This window comes from Ovis canadensis, chromosome 9 (assembly GCF_042477335.2).
Source record: "Ovis canadensis isolate MfBH-ARS-UI-01 breed Bighorn chromosome 9, ARS-UI_OviCan_v2, whole genome shotgun sequence".
Lineage (NCBI taxonomy): Eukaryota > Metazoa > Chordata > Mammalia > Artiodactyla > Bovidae > Ovis > Ovis canadensis.
In genome coordinates this window covers 68,686,443-68,707,289 of record NC_091253.1, presented here as the reverse complement: position 1 = coordinate 68,707,289, position 20,847 = coordinate 68,686,443, and the positions used below count along the sequence as shown (strand labels likewise).

Genomic DNA, 20,847 nt, shown 5'->3' with positions numbered 1-20,847 from the left:
GGAAAGAGAAAGAAACAGGATTATACAGAGAGAAACGCCAAGTTGAGATGTAGTCTCACTGGAAGCCTGAGCCATTCCTAAGGGGGTTCTGTTCTGAAGATGGCCTAGACCTTCAAAACTGTCCTTACTTGGGGTGGGAGAGCTCTCCCTTTATGCATGAATGCTAAGTCGTTCAGTTGTGTCCAGCTCTGCGACCTAATGGACTGTAGCCTGTCGTGCTCCTCTGTCCATGGGGTTCTCCAGGCAAGAATACTGGAATAGGTTGCCATTTCCTCCTCCAGAGAGTCTTCCAGACCCAGGGATCCAACCTGCATCTCCTGTGTCTCCTGCATTGGCAGGTGGATTCTTTACCACTAGCGCCACCATCTGGGAAGCCCAAAAGTAAAGTGTTAGTCAATCAGTCGTGTCTGAATCTTTGCGACGCTATGGACTGTAGCCCGCCAGGCTCCTCTGTCCATGGGATTCTCCAGGCTAGAATGCTGGAATGGGTTGCCATTCCCTTCTCCAGGGGATCTTCCCAACCCAGGGATCAAACCCAGGGCTATTGCATTTCGGCCAGATTCATTACCATCTGAGCCACCAGGGAAGCCCATTTATAGGCCTGTGTTAATCAGTCATTGGATGTGAGTTGTTCTGGGACAGGGAAAAGTTGCCTGACCTTGGGTGAGTGTCTCCCTTCAAGCTAAGGCACCCCTGGAGAACACTGGCAGTTGAGACCTGTCTGCCAACACCATTCCCAGCACTGGGCACTCAGACCTTGATTCCTGACAAGGAATCTGAATGGTGCCTCACCGCATCTGATATACTGTGACAGAAGTGCTTATGGAAGGTCAATTTTTTAGAAATGCTTTCTTTCTGTCATGCTAATATTCTCCACCAACCCAATATCCAGTACCTATACCATTAATAGTTAAGGGAATAAAACCATAATAAAAGGTGCCTTTGATTTTTTTTTATGAGTCTCATGGTCAATGTCATATTTTTCTTATAATGTCTTTATCTTATAGTCCTATAGCCGTGTCAGTATGTTATCCTTGAAAATTATTGAAAAAAAAACATGACTTTTATAGACTTTGCCTGGGGGAAAAGACCATTTTCTGTTCTCTTAGTTGTACTTCTGATCCCAGTCAGGTTTGGATGAGCTCAGTGTATCTCTAGAGCCTGGATAGAGGAGACAAAAATAGCTGGAATAATCTTTCTTCTGCCCATCCGCCTGCCTCTTGTTCTGATCTCTGTTCTGTACCCTCTAAGGCTGGTCTTTGGGGGCTGTATTTCCCCTCCACCCTTTCCAGCTTCTTCTCATTGGGCTCGGCCAGTGGGAGACAAGAGGAAGGGAATGAACATGTGAAGGGAGAAGAGGTTGGGGAATTTCTTCCCTGTCACTCCCGTGTGTCAGCACACCTCCTGTGCACTAGCTGTATCCTGGGATTGCAACCCAGCCAGGCAATCCCTCGTCTAGATTCAAGTGTGTGCATGCTCAGTTGCTTGAATCATGTCCAATTCTTTGTGACCTCATGGACTATAGCCTGCCAGGCTCCTCTGTCCATGGGGACTCTCCAGGCAAAATACTGAAGTGGGGAAGTGGGTTGCCGTGCCCTCCTCCAGATCTTCCTGACACAGGGATTAAATCTGCATCTCCTACATTGCATGTGGATTCTTTATCACTGAGCCACCAGGGACGTCCGCCTCTAGGTTTGAAGCTCTCTCTAAATCAGCTCTAAATTTGGGCCACCATGCACATGGTCAAAGTGGCAATTATTTTCTCCATTTTTTTTTTTAACCATTACTAGCTTTGTTACATAGTTCCCAAGAGAAGTGCCACCAGAAATCTGGTCAATTAGATGTCAGTGTCACTCAGGATCAATACAACACCTGTGAGTTTTTATACTCGACCAGATATTTATGTTTTCTAATTAGGATCTGTAGTTGGTTGATGAGAGTGATAAACCCATAGGCAGTGTAGAGGGTTGGCTGTGGGTCCTGAGGCAACAGTTTATCATCATTAGCAGAGTTGAAAAGGCAGCTACCAAGAAAACTTGGAAGATCTCCTGCAAAATGAGCGAGGACACCTGCCAAGGTCAAGTACTCTGACTTCTCCGCACCTTTTCTCTAGGCTGCCAGCAGCCAGTTCTCCCGTAGTTTGTTCAGGTTGCACCTCGCCACCCCCCACCTGGCAACCTTCTTCACCCCTGTCTCCTGACAACAGCTGTTATTTAGTGACAGAGTGAATGATTGAGAAGAACACATATAACAGGGCACGTTAGGGACTCCTTTCTCCCCAGGGACGGAGGAGCCTGGTGGGCTGCCATCTATGGGGTCGCACAGAGTCAGACACGACTGAAGCTACTTAGCAGGAGCAGCAGCAGCCCCAGACAGAGGTTGCTAAATTTCTGAATTCTCTTGAACTGGAAGAATTAGGAGATACTGATTGATTGAATGAGAAACTGATTGAAGGATAGTTGATTTACAATATTGTGTTTGTTTCAGGTGTACAGCACAGTGATTCACTTTTTTTTTTTGCTGATTATATTCCATTGTAGGTTACTATAATATATTGTATATATATTATAGTATATAATATATACTGTGCTATACAATAAATCCTTGTTGCTTATCTATTTTATGTATAATAGTATCTGTTAATCACATTTGCTTGTTTTTGTTCAGTTGCTAAGTTGTGTCTGACTCTTTGCAACCCCCATGGACTGCAAATGCCTATAGTGGGCAAATACTGAGTAGTTCTGGCACAGTTATAGAGGCAAGAGCTACCAAGACCTGGACCCTCTCCCCCTCTACTGACCACGGATTCCTAAGATTCTTCTGTCATACCAGGAGGGGAAGGCGGCCAAAATTTTTGCTGAAGTTGAATTTCTCTCCAACCAGGTAGATTGAGAGCTTTCCTATAGCTCAGATTATAAAGACTCTTCCTGTGATGCAGGAGACCCAGATTTGATCCCTGGGTCGGGAAGGTCCTCTGAAAAAGGGAATGGCAACCCACTCCAGCACTCTTGCCTGGAGAATCCCATGGACAGAGGAGCCTGGTGGGTTATGGTCCATGGGGTCACAAAGAGTCAGACATAACTGAGTGGCTAACACTACTACCAGGTAGATTGAGACTTAGAGCAGATATAATCTGATTTAGAGAAATAAACAAGTGTGCTCTAAACGTGTATTCTACATGCTCTTCTGTTGATTTTCTCTGTCCTCTCTCAGCCTCACTCTACAGTCTGCATGGCCGCATCCACAGGCTGACTTACTCTCTGGCTTTCATTGGGTCCACCCAGGGCCAGATTTAGGGTAAAAGGAGCAAGGTCCCCAGGGCCTTGGTGATGGCCCCCTTAAACTTTTTGCCTCATCTGGGCCCTTTATTTGCCAACAGGAATCAGGATGGAGGAGAGTGAAGTCAGGATGTTTGTTCCCCTGCCCTCACTGTTGGTTTGCTAAGGGCGGATTGTATTCCTCCACGGAGGCGAGTCGTTTCTGTCAGTGAAAAGTGTTAGTCGCTCAGTTATATCTGACTCCTTGCAACTCCATGGGACTGTAGCCCACCAGGTTCCTCTGACCATAGAATTCTTCAGGCAAGAATACTGGAGTGGGTAGTCATTCCCTTCTCCAGGGCAATCTTCTTGAACCAGGGATTGAATCCGGGTCTCCACACTGCAGACGAATTCTTTTTACCATCTGAGCCACCAGGGAAGCCCCGACTCGTCCAGAAAGTTCTTCTGGGATCCCCTAAGCATGGTTCTCTTACTCCTTTCAGAGCGTATGTGGGATGGGGTGACATCAGGGAGGAGGACCTGGGGGTAAGAGCTGCTCTCTGCTAGAGACCTAAGATTCTACTGTTTTCTGTTATTTCCTCAGGGGACTCCACTCTTCTGCATCACAACCCTGTAGTGCTGCATGCTTCCTTTTAGGGCTCCGAATCCTGCCCATACCTTTACAGATAGTTCCTTATTAAAGCCACCCATCTGCTTACCTAAATGGGCTTCTGTTTCTTGCTGGGACCCAATGTGATACAGCATGTAACTTGTCTTAATCCCTAGAGCCGTGGTCCAAAATTCAACTCCTTTATATTTATAAAAGTTCTGACCAACCTAGACAGATTGTTAAGCAGAGACATCACTTTGCTGACAAAGGTCTGTATAGTCAAAGCTATGGTTTTTCCAGTCGTCATGTATAGATGTGGAAATTGGACAATAAAGAAGGCTGAGCATGCTTTTGAACTATGATGCTGAAGAATACTCTTGAGGGTCCCTTGGACTGCAAGGAGATCAAACCAGTCAATCTTAATGGAAATCAACCCTGAATACTCATTGGAAGGACTGATGCTGAAGCTGAAGCTCTTGGCCACCTGATGTGAAGAGCCGACTCATTGGAAAAGACCGTAATGTTGGGAAAGAGTGAAGGCAAGAGGAGAAGGGGGAGACAGAGGATGAGACGGCTGGATGGCATCATTGACTCAATGGACATGAGTTTGAGCAAACTCAGGAGATAGCGAAGGACAGGGAAGCCTGGCGTGCTGCACTTCATGGGGTTGCAAAGAGTCGGACATGACTGAGTGACTGAGCAACAACAGTGAAATCGTTTCCTTACCATTTGTCTTCCTTACTAGTTTTCTGGTTCCCTTAGTAGGCAGGGCCACTGAGTTGTCACCCACCTGTCTACAGAGCCTAGCAACGTGCTGAACATGTATTAGGTGCTCAATAATGCTTGCTGACTGATCTACTATCTTGGCAAAATCTAGGTCACAATATCTGGATATAAGAAAAAAGTCAAGGGTTATTGGATACCTGTCTGTCTGAATAAAAATCTTGCAATAAAGGAATAGATTGAGAAAGGAGAGGAATATCTGTCTTCTGTCCCTGAGTCTACAATATATCTTGGATTTCCTTGAGCCCTTTAATTTTCCCTCTGTCATTTCTTGGCTATCAACACCCCTGTCTGGTGGATATGGCAAAACTGCTTTCAGTAAGCAAACTTCAGGGGGAAAAAATAAAAAAGCATGATAAACACAGCACATGCTCATTTCTCCTTAATTGCCTGATCCTCCATCTGTTGGTCTAGGATAATATTGATAAAGGAATTAAAAGACACCACACCATCTCCTGAATCAAATGAGAACAGTCATTCTCAAATTACAGAGCATGACATTTTTATGTTTTGCAACATGAAGAGGAAAGAGCATTTAATTTATTTTAATGTGGTTAATTAGAAGCTAGATTAGATCCTCTAGTTAACTCATAGGTTCTTGACTTTTAAGACCAGACATTGTGTAGCATCTCATTTGCACAGTGGTAGCTGCTGCTGTTAATATTGGCTTGTGTCTAATTAACGGGGATGCTTACCTGGAATCCCAAATACAGATTCTATAAACTAAAAGTGAGAACTAATGTGATTTTAAGGAGGGAATTACTCTTAAGAGCCAGCTGCATGTTGCTTCAAACTAAGCACAACTTTGATGCTTGAATATGTCAACTCATTTTTATATGTGGGAGAAAGTTACTTTAAAGCCTAGCTACTTTCTCATGGTGAGACTAGATACAGTGATGGAAAATTTCAAACATGATAAAAACAACACTGTGGTCAGCACTTGAGGCAATTTCTATGGAGCCTGGGGAAATGGAAAAGCTACTTTCAGTTTGATCTTAGAGCTAAGACAAGATGATGATTTCTGGATGGGTTCTCAAGTGGAAATTTTTGCTTCTCCAGGGAGGAGATTCACTGAATCACTGAACCTGATTTGGAGTTGATAATAAGCTACAACAAACAATTGCAAATTTCATTATAGGTTACATTACATGATCAGGAATGAGATTGGGCAAAGAAAATACTCCAGTGGCTTAGATTTTAGAGACGCTTGAAGACTTCAGTATTGGAAGACCAGGGTAGTAAGATGTGAAGTTCGGTTTTCTTTTTAAGTGATTTTATGAGGTCTTAAAAAATACTTCAGCCACTTGCTTGGTAGACATTTGATCTTAAATTGGCACCCAGCCACAGTTGTGTTTATCAGATGCAGGTTTCATTTGAAGCTCAAATATTGGAAGAGAGTTTTCAGAAGGTCATCCGGTCTCCTGAAGGTCTGAGGTCTAAGTTTTCTCCCTAATTATATTTCACCCCCTCTATCCTTCCACTCCCCACCATTGCCCTTAATCTTATTCTGGAATTATTTGTTTTCCTCTGATTGAAATCATAAGTAGTATCATTGAATTGAGTCCAGACAGATCATGAAGTGAATATATAATATATTTTATTTCACCTTGGCTATCCTCCAAGTATGTTCAGACGATTGTTCTAGATTATTTGAAGGCATTTGATGGTATTTTGATTATTGCCTAATATTATTGTATGCTTTAAAAATGCACTGAAATATGTCTGTCTTTAATTAGCGCATCTCTAATTCTTTATTTATTTTTTAAAGAAACTATTTAACATGTTCTTCATTTCAAGCCCAATCATGTGAAGTTCTTTGTGATTCACCTTTTGCAGATAGGAAAAAAATGAGATTTTTAAGGTGGATCTGTAGCCCATCCGTAATTGAATAGGAAATGCTTAAAGGATTTAAGTGTGAAAAGCCTTTTTAGCTGAGCAGTAGAAAATCTGAAAGCAAGCATCAGTATTTGTGCTCTAAATACGGCAGGTTGTGGGCTTCCCTAGTAGCTCAGCTGATAAAGAATCTGCCTGCAGTGTAGGAGACCCCGGTTTGATTCCTGGGATTGGGAAGATCCCCTGGAGAAAGGATAGGCTATCCACTCCAGTATTCATGGACTTCTCTGGTGGCTCAGACTTTGAACAGTTTGCCCACAATGTGGGAGACCTGGGTTTGATCCCTGGGTTGTGAAGATGCCCTGGAGGAGGGCATGGCGACCCACTTCAGTATTCTTGCCTGGAGAATCCCCATGGACAGAGAAGCCTGGCGGGCTATAGTCCAAGGGATCACAAAGGGCTGGACATGACTGAGCGACTAAGTACAGCACATGGGAGGTTGTGTGGGTTACATGACTCTGAGATCTGGGGAAAGTTTAAAAAGATAAACAATACAAGATAACTAATGAGAACCTACTGTATAGCCCAGGGCCCTGTACTCAGTGCTCTGTGGTGAGCCAAACAAGAAGGAAATCCATAAAAGAGGGATGTATGTAAATATTTAGCTGACTTACTTTGCTATATAGCAGAAACTAGCACAGTATTGTAAAGGAACTGTACTCTAATAAAAATTAATTTTAAAAGAAGCTTATATAGGAAGCCAATTGTGAAACAAGTATCCATGTATTACACTTTGCCTAGAAGTTCTTCATTTTTGTTAAAAACCATGGAATCAAAATCGGTGTGTTCACAGAAGAAACTAGAATGTCAGGGATGTGTTAAGATGAAGATAGCCTTTTGTTGTCTCTGAGTTCCAAGAGTCATGCTGTATTAATAAAGTGGTGATCTGGCTTACAGCACAGAGAATTTTTAAAAATTATTTTATATATTTAGTTTTTTTTTTTTTTTCCTTGGCTGTGCTGGTTCTTCTTTGCTGTGCGCGGACTTTCTCTAGTTGCGGCAAGCAGGAGCTGTTCTTTGTTGTGGTGCGAGGGCTGCTCACTGCAGTGGCTTCTCTTGTTGTGGAGCTTGGGCTCTAGGGCGCAGGCTCAGTAGTTGTGATTTTATTTATAATATTTCATGACGGACATTTAAATTCTTATGTAACAAATTCTCCTAAAATGTTCCTTTGTGCTCTCTGCTGTTATGCTTCTAACATAAGCATAACAGAGCTTTTCTCTACGATTATCTGCTACCTAAGCTATTTTCTCTGGGTCTTCTTATATGACACTCTTTAACTCGGATTTCATTTTGATATATGTGTGAGATGAGTGTCTAACTTGACATATTTTCCTCCAAATAACTCATCTTCTTACCTCTAACCCCTGACCACCTCTGCCCCAGGAGCTAGATCACAGGATAGATGATTCATTAAAAACGAAGGAGTAATTTTAAAAGATAGCCTCACTTAAGGCCCATCCTGCTAGAGAAGGGATGCCCACCTTGCTTTTGTCATTCAGAGATTCACTGAATATAGCATTGAGTTTTCTGAAGAGAAAGCTTTTCAGGCTGTCCCCAAGCCCTCATTAATTCTAGACCAAAAATAGTGGAACTTGATTCCTTTGTGCTGCTGAATGTTATTTTCCTGGGATAAGATGTGATTTTTTTTCTTTTGTTTTAATTCCCATCATCACCCATGATGCTCTTTTCAAAAGAGGGGGATAAAATTGACTTCCAGCTTCTGCTATGCCCTGGAATAGAAGCCATGCTTTTATGATAAATTGCACACACAAGAAAGGCAGCAGGACTTGCTTGTACTGAAATGAGAGTTGCTTCTGGCTCTGTTTAAATGACTTTGTTCCACATTTCTTTCTGAACTCTCAGACAAAAGTGATCATGAGAGTTTAATCTCGAGACTTGTGCCATCAGCTGTTTACTTTCCTTAGACTATTTTAATCCCTACAGGGCCTCAGTATCAGCCAGAGAAGCAGCAGTTTCGTGGTAGTTCTTCCCTTGGGTGGAAATAGTCAGAGAGGAACACCCAAGGTTTGCCTTACCTTCCAGCTGTGATCCAGTGTATTTTCACCAGTTTGAAAAGACTGAGGGTGCAAGGAAAGCTTTGTTGTTGTTGTTCAGTCAATCAGTTGTGTCAGACTCTTTGCGACCCCATGGACTGCAGCATGCCAGCCTTCCTTACCCTTCATTAGCTCCTGGAGTTTGCTCAAACTCATGTCTATTGAGTCGATGGTGCCATCCAATCGTCTCATCCTCTGTCACCCACTTCTCTTCCTGCCCTCCATCTTTCCTAGGATCACAGTCTTTTCCAACGCATTGAGTCTTTTCCGTATGATTGGGCTGTCGATATGATGTGGTAGTCACTATCGTGTAGATGCTGCTGCTCTGATTTCTCCATTTGTCTGGATTTCTACCCGCTTCTTCACTATAGAGGCCTGCCGTGGGCATTGCAGACCTTGCTATTAGACTTGTGCAAAATTGGATGTGTTGCCCACAGGTGTGGAACTCCTAAGAACTAAGAATTGCTTCAGTAGAATCCTTGTTTGATGTAGGTAAAGAGTAGTGTGGCCAGAGGGAGTGATGAGGTCCAACAATAGAGCTTTTCTTTTTTTAAGCATTAAAACCATTTTTCCCAAAGTCTTATGAAAATATTGCTTTTAATTACTACATGATGCTTTAGGATACAGATGATACCATATTTACATTTTAATTTAAGCTAAGTCAAACCTGACTCCCGGCCTCTTCTTGCCAATATTGATGGAAGGGCCACCCTTTCCTCTTCTTTCTCCGTCCCTCTTATATTTGACAACAGTTCTAATGTAATTGTGTTTATGCTTCCCTGGTGGCCACTGACGCCTTGGCTGCTTGCCCTGACTCCACGGTCCATCAGAGGAGAAAGGTTTATGCCCCTCCCACTTCCGTTTTTTCCATCTCAGTCACAGAGCATTTTTGCCAAGGTTACCAAGGCCATGTTCTTAACCCCAAGCCCTAATGAGCAACCACACTGCCAGCCCCTGATGAGGAATGGCTTACCTCAAAGAGACTGTGCTTTGAGAAAGGCATCTTTGTTGTCGTTTAGTTGCAAAGTCGTGCCTGAATCTTTGCAACCCCATGGAGTGCAGCACACCAGGTTTCCCTGTCCCTCATTATCTCCTGGAGTTTGCTCAAACTCATGTCCATTGAATTGGTGATGCCATCCAACAATCTCATCCTCTGTCACTCTCTTCTCCTCCTGCCCTCAATCTTCCCCAGCATCTACCATCATTTTATTCAAATCCAGGAGATTTACTATCTCTCAGGAGCTTGGGAGTTTCCCTTGCCAATCTTCACTACGTAACATCTCCATGATTTTCCTCTTTAGGTGATTCAGAGTAGTTTCAACATTAACTAGAGCTTTGGACATCAAACCCCTCCTCAGAAGGTATCATTAGGGTATAATTTCCCGCTCCTGGCTCTTGGTTAGGGTGGGTGTGGGGGCAATGAGGGGAATGGAGGAAGGGATAGTAAAAGGCCTTTTTTTCCTGCAACCTAAAGGATTGGGGAATACAGACCTACAGAGCTAGGAAATAGGGCCTGACCACTCTCCTGAGATGTGTGACTAATAAAGTTTCGGCTCTGTTATCATAGACTAGCTGAGAAAAATCACTCACATTTAGTTATTTAAGTAGGTAATAGTATTATATTAAGTTTTCAGCAGATCACAATGCTGCACTTCTATGACATGTGGAATGTCAAGATGCAGACCTGCTTAGTTGTAGATGCTATAGTGTGAATGAGACAAGGTTTTGATGCTCTTCCTACTCAGCATCCTGCCAGTGTCTTAAGGGTTCCTGAGCTACCTTTTGGAGCCCTGGTGGGTCCATGGATCCCAGTTTAAAAACCATTGCTCTGGAGTATAGTTGCCTTATGGTGTTGTATTAGTTTCTGCTCTATAGCAAAGTGAATCAGCTATACATATACATAAACATATATCCTCTCTTTTTTAGATTTCTTCCCCATTTAGGTCACTACAGAGCACTGAGTAAGGTTCCCTGAGCTACACAGTAGGTTCTTATCAGTTATCTACTTTACACATAGTATCAGTAGTGTATATATGCAGATCCCAATCTCCCAATTCATCCCATCCTCCCTCCTCCCCCATTTCCTGCCTCTGTCTCTATACATTAGTTCTCTACGTCTGTGTCTGTTTCTCTTTTGCAAATAAGACCATCTATACAATTTTTCTAAATGCTAAGTTTAAAAATATTTTAAAAAATTAACATTTATTGGAGTATAGTTGCAGAATCTAGGATACACATATACCTATGGCTGATTCATGTTGATGTATGGCAGAAACCAGCACAATATTGTAAAGCAAGTATCCTCCAATTAAAAAAATTTTTTAATGAAAAAACAAATAAATAAATAAAAGTTAAGGACTCAGATATGAGAAAGATGTAGTCTGAGAGCAATCAATCGTGCTAAATGATAAAACAGAAAAGTGTATTTACTTAAATATTTATGTATTGCTGATATGGTATGGAATTTAACACCGTTATTCAGATGTTAGAAATTAAATAAATAAAAACCGTTACTCTGATATGAAGATAACCTTTCTCCACCCCTATCATGACATTTTGGTCTAAGAATGTAAGAATGGCCGAAGAGGGATCTAGCCACCTTGGGTGCCCTTTGTAGGTGGGATATTTTAGAGGAAATGGAAGGGTTTGTCTGCAACATTCACTTTCTAAATAACATCTTCAAAGAATAAAAATGTTCTCTGAAGCATTTTCATTTCCCTTAACAGAAGCATATACCTTCTCTAGTGTACTTACTATACATCAGACTGAGTTTATGCATAAGTGAAATTTATAGAGCACTTACTATGTGCCCAGTATTTTTTCCAGACACATCACATGTGGTATTTATTGTTTTTGCTTACAAATACTTAAATGTGCCAGGCATTGGTCTAAGAACTCAATGAACATTAACTCATTCAGTTTTTGAAATAATCTTTTAAATATGTAAATATGATTATTCATCCCCATTTTGCAGGTGGGGAAATTAAGGTGTATATAGAGAAAAAGAATTTCCTGAAGTCACACCTACAGCCAGAAGCAAAACTAGATTGCAACTGTGACATTCTAGATCCAGAGTTAAGGTTCTTTACTTCTATACTATGTTTTCATGACACAAGGCAGCTCAGTTAGTCTCCTCAAAAAGGTAAGTAAAATTTTAATAGCTCCATTTTACCAATGATAAAACTGAGGCCCAAAGTGTTTAAATAATTTGCTTGAACTCATACTACTGCTGAGGGAAAAAACATGGATTCAAATCCAGGTATCCAAAGTCCACAGCCTATCTAAATAATCATAGTTAAATCTTCAAGAGGTAAATTTGTCAAGATCATGCTGCTGATAGAGCAGAGCCTGGAAACATACCTAGATCTGTCACTCAATTCTGTGCTAAATAATTCACTGAATGTTTAATAAAGTATGTGTTTAAGTATTTTTGAAATCTATTGAAAATATCTTTCCTGGTTGTAAGTAATGATAATATTAATGATAACTCATACTATGTTTTAGGCATTAGTATTAATTGAGATAATATATAGGTATTTATAAAAATCAATGAGTATATATAGAAGAGTATTTAGAGAAAAGCAAACATCGTTGCAAGTCCCACATTCTAGATAACCACAGTTAACATTCTGGTGAGAGTATTTACAGGTATCTTTCTCTGCAGATTTCATGCCTTCACTGTATGTACAATCATACGATTTTAGGTAAGTGGAATCATATTCCAAACACTATTTGTAACCTGCTTTTATCCATTCATTACTTCAGTCAAGATGTTTATTGAAAGCTTTAACACTTAGAAAGCAATTTGCTTGAAACAATATTTTCCCATTTTGATGAACAGAAAGATTGATCTTTTATGAGCAATAAATTGTATTAATCAGCATGATCAAGGCTTCTGCACAGTAACAAATTCACCTCTACAACTCAGTGGCTTAATAAAATAAAGGATTACTTGCTCACACAGTTGACTGTGGATTCAGTGCAGCAAGGGAAGAGACTGCTTTTCATGGCTTCAGTTTAGAACACTGTTCTTGGTCCTCTAATCAGAACTAGCTACCTGGTGCCACCTGGCTTCAAGAAGACTGGGACATGTAACCTCTTTTGCATGTCTGGGGAAGATAAACCTGCTGCATAGCACAGGGAGTTTAATTCAGTACTCTGTAATGACCTAGATGGGTGGGGTTGGGAAGGAGGGAGGTCCAAAGGGAGGGACTATATGTATACATACAGCTGATTTCACATTGTTGTATAGCAGAAACTAGCACAACATTGTAAAGGAATGATGTGCCAATAAAAAGAAATTAGGGAGCGCTAGTAATATCCCTCTCATGTCAGGACTCTGCTCAGTTCAGTTCAGTCGCTCAGACGGGTCTGACTCTTTGTGACCCCATGGACTGCAGCACGCCAGGCTTCCTTGCCCATCACCAACTCCTGGAGCTTACTCAAACTCCTGTCCATAGAGTCGGTGATGCCATCCAACCGTCTCATCATCTGTCATCTCCTTCTCCTCCTGCCTTCAGTCTTTCCCAGCATCAGGGTCTTTTCAAATGAGTCAGTTATTTGCATCAGGTGGCCAAAGTATTGGACTTTCAGCTTCAGCATCAGTCCTTCCAATGAATACCCAGGACTGATTTCCTTTAGGGTGGATTGGTTGGATCTCCTTGCAGTCCAAGGGACTCTCAAGAGTGTTCTCCAGCACCACAGTTCAAAAGCATCAATTCTTCAGTGCTCAGCTTTCTTTCTAGTCCAACTTTAACATCCATACAGGACTACTGGAAAAACCATAGCTTTGACTAGACGGACCTTTGTCGGCAAAGTAATGTCTCCCATCTGCAGTGATTTTGGAGCTCCTAAAAATAAAAAGTCTCTCACTATTTCCCTATCGATTTGCTTTGAAGTGATGGGACCGGATGCCATGATCTTAGTTTCCTGAATGTTGAGCTTTAAGCCAACTTCTGACTCTCCTCTTTCACTTCCATCAAGAGGCTCTTTAGTTCCTCTTCACTTTCTGCCATAAGGGTGGTGTCATCTGCATATCTGAAGTTACTGATATTTCTCCTGGCAATCTTGATTCCAGCTTGTGCTTCATCCAGTCCAGCGTTTCTCATGATGTACTCTGCATAGAAGTTAAATAAGCAGGGTGACAATATACAGCCTTGATGTACTCCTTTCCCTATTTGGAACCAGTTTGTTGTTTCATGTCCGGTTCTAACTGTTGCTTCTTGACCTGCATACAGATTTTTCATAATGCAGATCAAATGGTCTGGTAGTTCCATCTCTTTCAGAATTTTTCACAGTTTGTTGTGATCCACACAGTCAAAGGCTTTGGCATAGTCAATAAAGCAGAAGTAGATGCTTTTCTGGTATTCTCTTGATTTTTCGATGATCCAACGGATATTGGCAATTTGATCTCTGGTTCCTCTGCTATGTGGATGTAAATAATCCTTTCTTGATGGATAGTTATATAGTTACTATTGTTTCTCCGTTATATATAAACAATGCTGTGATGAACATACTCAATATATATTATAGACTTGCATCCATTAATTTTCAATTTAAATTGCTAGAGGAGGAATCACTGATTCAATAATAGAAAGATTCCAAATATTAATATCTCAAAATAGGTGATAGATAATCCCCATCCCTACACTTCTAAGTTTAACTATGAAACACAGGAACTTAAAGCCCAGCAAGTATGTATCCCAGATTCTCTTGAGTTAGGGATTTGTTTAGAATTCACAAATTAAGGAAGAGCCATGGTTCTCTGGGTCAGCTGAAGACTGACACAATACTACTGACTCAGTAGTATAGGGTTGTTTTTTTTTTTTTGTAGTAGGGTTTTTAATTTTTATTTATTTATTTTTGGCTGTGCTGGGTCTTTGTTGCTGAGGGCTTTTCTCCAGTCATGGAGAGCGGGGGCTGTTCTCTAAGTTGCTGTGCATGGTCTTCTCATTGGGGTTGCTTCTCCTGTTGCAGAGCACGGACTCTAGAGCACCTAGGCTCAGTAGTTGCAGTTTCCAGGCTCTAAAGCTTGGACTCAATAGTTGCAGCACAGGAGCTTCATTGCTCCACACCTCGTGGGAACTTCCTAGACCAAGGATTGAACCTGTGTCTCCTGCAGTGGGAGGCGGGTTCTTTACTACTAAGCCACTAGGGATACCCAGTAGTTGAGTTCTGCCTGTGACTTCCGAACTCCTCAGCGAGGCTCTCAGAGTCTTCAGGCATACTTCGGAGAACCACGTATTGCAGTGTGGCTGGGAGCCTGGTATATCAGGCATGACTTGTTTATGATCTTCCACCTCCAGACTTCCTGAAAAGGGCCTTCGTGATCTACATGCTCCCAGACTCCCAGCTGTGTCATAAGCCTCAGGACAAGTGACTGCTGTTCTCCTAACTGCCCCTGGATTGATGCCACACCTACTGCCAAATTGCTTTTCAGGAAATATGTACCAAAGAAACTCCCAACAACAGCAGTCCATCAGAGTGGCATGTCTTCACACTTGTGCACTTGCTACTCTCAGTATTTTTCAACATCAGCAAAAAAAAAAAAAAAATAGACCAAGCAAAGAAAATTCATCGTGATTTTTATTTACATTTCTTGGACTGAAACTATCGTATTTTGTTAGCCTTTTCTTTTTCTTCCTTTGTGAACTGTGTGTTAATGTCTTTGGTTATTAGATCTCCTCTTTTGATTAGTGTGCAGGCTAAGTCACTTCAGTTGTGTCTGACTCTGTGCAACCCCATGGACTTTCGTCCACCAGGCTCCTCTGTCCATGGGATTCTCCAGGCAAGAATACTGGAGTGGGTTGCCATGCCCTCATCTAAGGGATCTTTCTGACCCAGGGATAAAACCCGTGTCTCCTGCATTGGTAGGCAGGTTCATTACCACTAGCATCACCTGGGAAACCTTTTTGGGTTAGTACCCTTTCTTAAATCCTCTCCTCTTTAACATCAGGCCTCTATTTGACACTGCTTCTTTTGTATTTCAAGGAGGAATCATTTGTTTCAGTATATTAGATTTGGAGAGAAAAACTCAAATGTGTTAGAGCAAATAACTATGTCTCCAAGTTAGAGAGTAGCTAGGTGTTCATCAGGATAGGGTGAGTCACTGAACAGTCTGTCAGGGTGATTCCTTCTCTCTGTGCCCAGGAGGACAGTGCCTTTAAATATGAAGAGCATCTTACAGTAGGAAGCATTTTAAATTAAAATAATTTTTAGGGCTTAGTAATGGTATTAGGTTAGTATATCTCCCTTTGTTACCTCCATTCACTACCTGTCCTCTTTAGGTCCATATGTGTGGTGCATCACATCTTTGGCAAGGAAGAATGTAATGCTCTGCTGGGGAAAGGAGTTAGAGGGAGTAGGTTTATGCTTTATGGCTTTTGATCAACAGAGGATCACCAAAGGATCTTTGGTGTGGGCTTTGTCTCAGAATCTGTGTCACTCAATTCTCTAGGAACCACTGCCAATCAAATAGACCTGTCACATAAGATATAGCCTCATTTCTGTTCCTAGGTCTGAATCACTCTCAAACGCTTTATATTCCCTTCCAGTTCTTAATTCTCAATAAATTATGGCCATTTGGCCACAGTTCCCTGATATTTTTGCCTTGATTCCTCTGCTTAAAGTCTACCTTGATTATGACACTGGTTTCTCTCTCTAAATATATAGAGAGAGCACTTTCTGATGGGGGTCTTTTTTTGATTGCCAGGACATTGTCATATTATTCAGTCTCATCTGGGAAAAAGGTCCTTTCTTTGCTCCTATAAGGCATTACATTCTAAACAGGAAAATAGCAAGTTTGTGGCATCTTTTTCACATCCCTCATGGCAAATGGCAATCAAAAAAAAGACCACCATCAGAAAGTGCTCTCTCTCTATATATATATAGAGAGAAACCAGTGTCATAATCAAGGTAGACTTTAAGCAGAGGAATCAAGGCAAAAATATCAGGGAACTATGGCCAAATGGTCATAATCTTTTCCCCAGATGAAACTGAATAATATGACAATGTCCTAGGGAAGAACATGGAGAAGGAAACGGCAACCCACTCCAGTGTTCTTGCCTTGAGAATCCCAGGAACGGGGGAGCCTGGTGGGCTATCATCTATGGGGTTGCACAGAGTCGGACACGACTGAAGCGACTTAGAAGCAGCAGCAGGGAAGAACACAACTTTCTAACGCAGGCTCTCTCCTCTCCAAATTCCTGGCAGATATTCTGTTTTAAGAAATCTATGCTAGCCATATTTTCTTTTTACACACTCTTAATAATAGGTCAGAAAGGAAAATAGACACACCCACACACATATATACAGTCTTTATTTTGATGTAACAATATATATTCATACAAAGAATATCACACAGTTGCAGAAGAGACCACCTAATGAATGGATGTGGGATATTCATTTTTTGGGGTGGGGTTGCATTTACCAGTCTGAGAATCATGTTGATGTATGTTATCCATCACGTGCTTTCTGACTGTGAATGTAACTTGTTTCAGAATGAAAATACATACTTGTGAGGGTTAATATTTATTGACTATTAAACATTTTACTGCAAAACCTCGTTCTCATGCATTTGTTGCTCATACAAGTTCTTTTTATATGAAAATTAGAATATAATCATTCTTAAATAGTTTTAAAGTGGGCCAGTCAAAAAGCAGAACACTTCAAAGTACAGATAGCAATTAATATCTTCAGTTTCTTTTAAAATAGGAATTGCACCCTCTAAATCTAGTTAGCTATTTTTGGAGCAGTCTTATTCAAGAATATCAAAATACTTTAAAACATATTATCCTTCCCTTTGAAAATGTATCTGTGTAGGACAAAATTTTCATACTGTTTTCAATTTAGAAATAACCTTGATACTGCTCATGATAAGATAATCTGACCTATTAGTAGTTTTGCTCATGTTAAAAATATCCATCACCACCTGCAAGTGGGTTGTATTGTTCCCCACACCCCGCCATGTATACCTGGAACTTGTGATTGTGAACTTATTTTGAAAAAGGTTCCTTGAAGATGTGATTAATCTAAGGATCTTGAGATTAGGATGGCCCCAAATCCAATGATATGTATCCTTATAAAAAGAAGGGATGGCAGAGAGAAATAAAAATATGGCTTCCACATGAAGACAGACTCAGAGATAGAAATTATGCAGACACAAGCCAAGGAACAACTAGGGCTGTCAACAGCTGCTAGAAGCTAGGAGAGAGGTGTGGATTCTCCTAGCTGCTTAATTTTGGACTTCCAGCCTCTAGAACTGTTGGAAAATAACTTTCTGTTGTTTTCAGACTCCACATTTGGGTAATTTGTTACAGCAGCCTATTCTTTCCTTTATTCTCCCTTCTCTTCTTTTCCACTTTCCTTTCTTCTTTCCTTATCTTTTGATTCACTTAACAAACCTTTGTGTGCCTATAAGTGATAGGATAGTCCTACTGTGTAGTCTAGAGAAATTGGAAATATAACAATTAGAAAAGGCACAGCCACCTTGTCTTAAAAGCATTTATTTTACTACATTGTTAGCATTTCTATTGTACACAGTCTTTCTTGCTTTTCTCTTATCATGAGTTCTTGTGGCCTCTTCTACATTGACCTCAGTAACTGAGCATGCTTCTGACAAATGTCACTTTAAATGTGAATATTAAATTATTTGACTTTGTGTATGCCAAGCATTGTTCTGGAAAAGTTGAACTGGTTCTCAGTAGTGATCATACTCCCCAGCAAAGGCACTGGCTAGTCTTGGGAATGGGAGCCTTTGTCTGCACCCACCCTGGTGCACTCCATACTTTCAGGGCTCTGGGGATCCAGCACCAGCTACTGTGGCCCTGTGTCCAGGTCTCCCTTCTCCCACTCTGCCCACCTTGAAATGCCCTCCATCTCCCTTCCCTTTCCTCACCAAAGCTTCTATTCCCTCAGTTCCTATGTTCTTTTTCAAAAAATAGATATCAAAGTTTTATTTAATACAGATTTTTCCGTTTTGTTTTGACTTTTAATTGGAGAATAATTGCTTTACAGTGGTGTGTTGATTTCTGCCATCAACAATGTGAATCAGCCGTTAAGTATAAATATGTCCCCTCTCTCTGGAGCCTCTGTCCCCACCCTCCTTAGCTCCCATGTTCTTTGTACTTTCCACCTCACCCCAACTTCCTGTTACAGCCTACACATATTACATGATCTGGGTGTCATCTTCTACCATGCCTTGCTCACTAGGTGTCAGATGCACCAGTTTCTTTGATGTTTCTCCAAGATTCCAGTTATACTCCTGCCTCAGTGCACAGGAAGGTTCTTCCTGAAGCAGTCACATGGTTCATTCTCTCACTTCATTCAAATCTCTGCTTTTAAATGTTATTTCTGTAGAGAGAACTCTGATCACCCTACTCCCTAGGCTACTTTATTTCTCCTCATTGCACTTTACTGGAAGTTAGACCATATGTTTACAAATCTAGTTTTTCCTGATTTAGAATGTAGGTTTCAGGAAGAGAGACTCCATCTGCTGTGGGTCTAGTCTATGGAACTACATCTGGCACATAGTAGGCATCCATATTTGTGAGTGAGGGAATAAATGAAGTGAGAGCCAGCTACTGGGATGAAGCAGTGAAATCCAAAGATAGTTGTTGCCCCTCCTTATAACACAGATGCATGGTAGTGGCATCTTTCCAGTGACTTTTTAAAAATATGCATTATAACAAGCATTTACAATGTGTAAAGTGCTTTCAAAAATCCAAGTACCATATTGCTTAAAACAGCCCCATTTTTATAGCTAAAGAAACAGATTCAGTGAGACTAATTGACTTAGCAGCTAAGGGCACACAACTTAAGAAAGGCAGAGCTAGAATTCAAACCTTGGTTTCCAGATTTCAAATCCAAGACAAGAACCGTCAGCACCACCACCACCACAGCAAGCCCTGAAAGTCTGTACATGACAGTCTCTCTCTCAATGACGGAGACCTTCCTATACTGTGTTGATGGGGGTTGAAGATAGTATTTCATGTGATGTTGGTCTGATTATCACTAAGTCATCATATAGGCAGCCATTTATTTCTTCAATGCTTGAAGCATGCTCCTAATGATTGAGCACAAGTGCTTACACTTTCCAAGGCTGATGATGTCACTGCATCTTCCATGGGTATATTTCCACCATTATGTCATTGTCTTGCTTATGGACAACAGGAGTGGAAATGAATATGAATAAGAGCAGCAGTTAACATCCCCTGACCACCTGCCATATGCCAGAGACTTTGCATCCATTACTTCTAATCCTTAAAACCACCCTGAGATATTACTTTCTGCATCTTATGATCAAGAAAACAGACCTGGAGGGATAAGGAAGCTCTTCCAAAGTCACAGTAACAAAGTGAATGGCTATTATTTTAATCCCAGTCTTGACTCTAAAGATGGACTCCTAGCCATTGTGTTGGGGTTTCAGTCTTTTAGAAGAAGAGTCAATATCAGTCACTGCGGATGCCTGAACAATACAAGTATTCATACCAACAATTCCTGACAACCACAACCTCATAGTCAATGGCAAAATTTTTCATTTTCATTTGAGTGAAAAGTATACATTTTACCTGAACATGCATACTTCATGCTTAATGAATATTTCTTAAAGTTTCTCTTGTGATTATAATTTGAGGAGCTGGCTGCAAAAAGATAAACCATGTATCAGTTTATAGATTAAAATTCTTCTAATTTTTCTCCAAATTGCATAAAACATAAATCATCTTATTGAGTATGTGGAGGTTTCAGAGAATAAATATATTCTGGCCTAAAATCATCATGAACTGGTTCAATAAAACTTGTCCAGAGAAATGTTTTGATTTTTACTGTTGCTCAGGCTTTGCTCGTATCAGATAAAGGACTTAAGCTGTCTATAATTAGATCTCAGTCCTGTTATTGGATCTCTAATGTTTTTTGTTTTGTTTTTTTTTCTGAAGTAAGAGCCTGTGCATAAGCAGGAAGAGGAGCCTAAATAAACAGAAGCAGAGAGCATCATAGTGGGGTTTGACAGTGAAGAGTTGAGGTACACCAATATACATATTGGATGTTTGGCAATTTGGGGGTATTATGTTCCCAGAACAAAACAGCAGGAATTGAAGCCTGACCAGCTTCTGGGTCATTGTTTTCATGATCCATGTTTTCAGGGCTTGTGGTCATCATTTTGGTCACCAACCATACCAATCTTGAGGAAAGATACACATATCACATGGGTATCATACCTGAGAAAGAGCAGAGTGGGGGCTTCTTCCATCTT

At 41.0% G+C, this 20,847-nt stretch overlaps 1 protein-coding gene across 1 annotated transcript in view; it reads left to right on the top strand.

The window, feature by feature from the left end:
• Nucleotides 1-20,847, top strand: part of COLEC10 (collectin subfamily member 10) — a 531,893-nt gene that overhangs the window by 88,499 nt on the left and 422,547 nt on the right. The window lies entirely within an intron of this gene.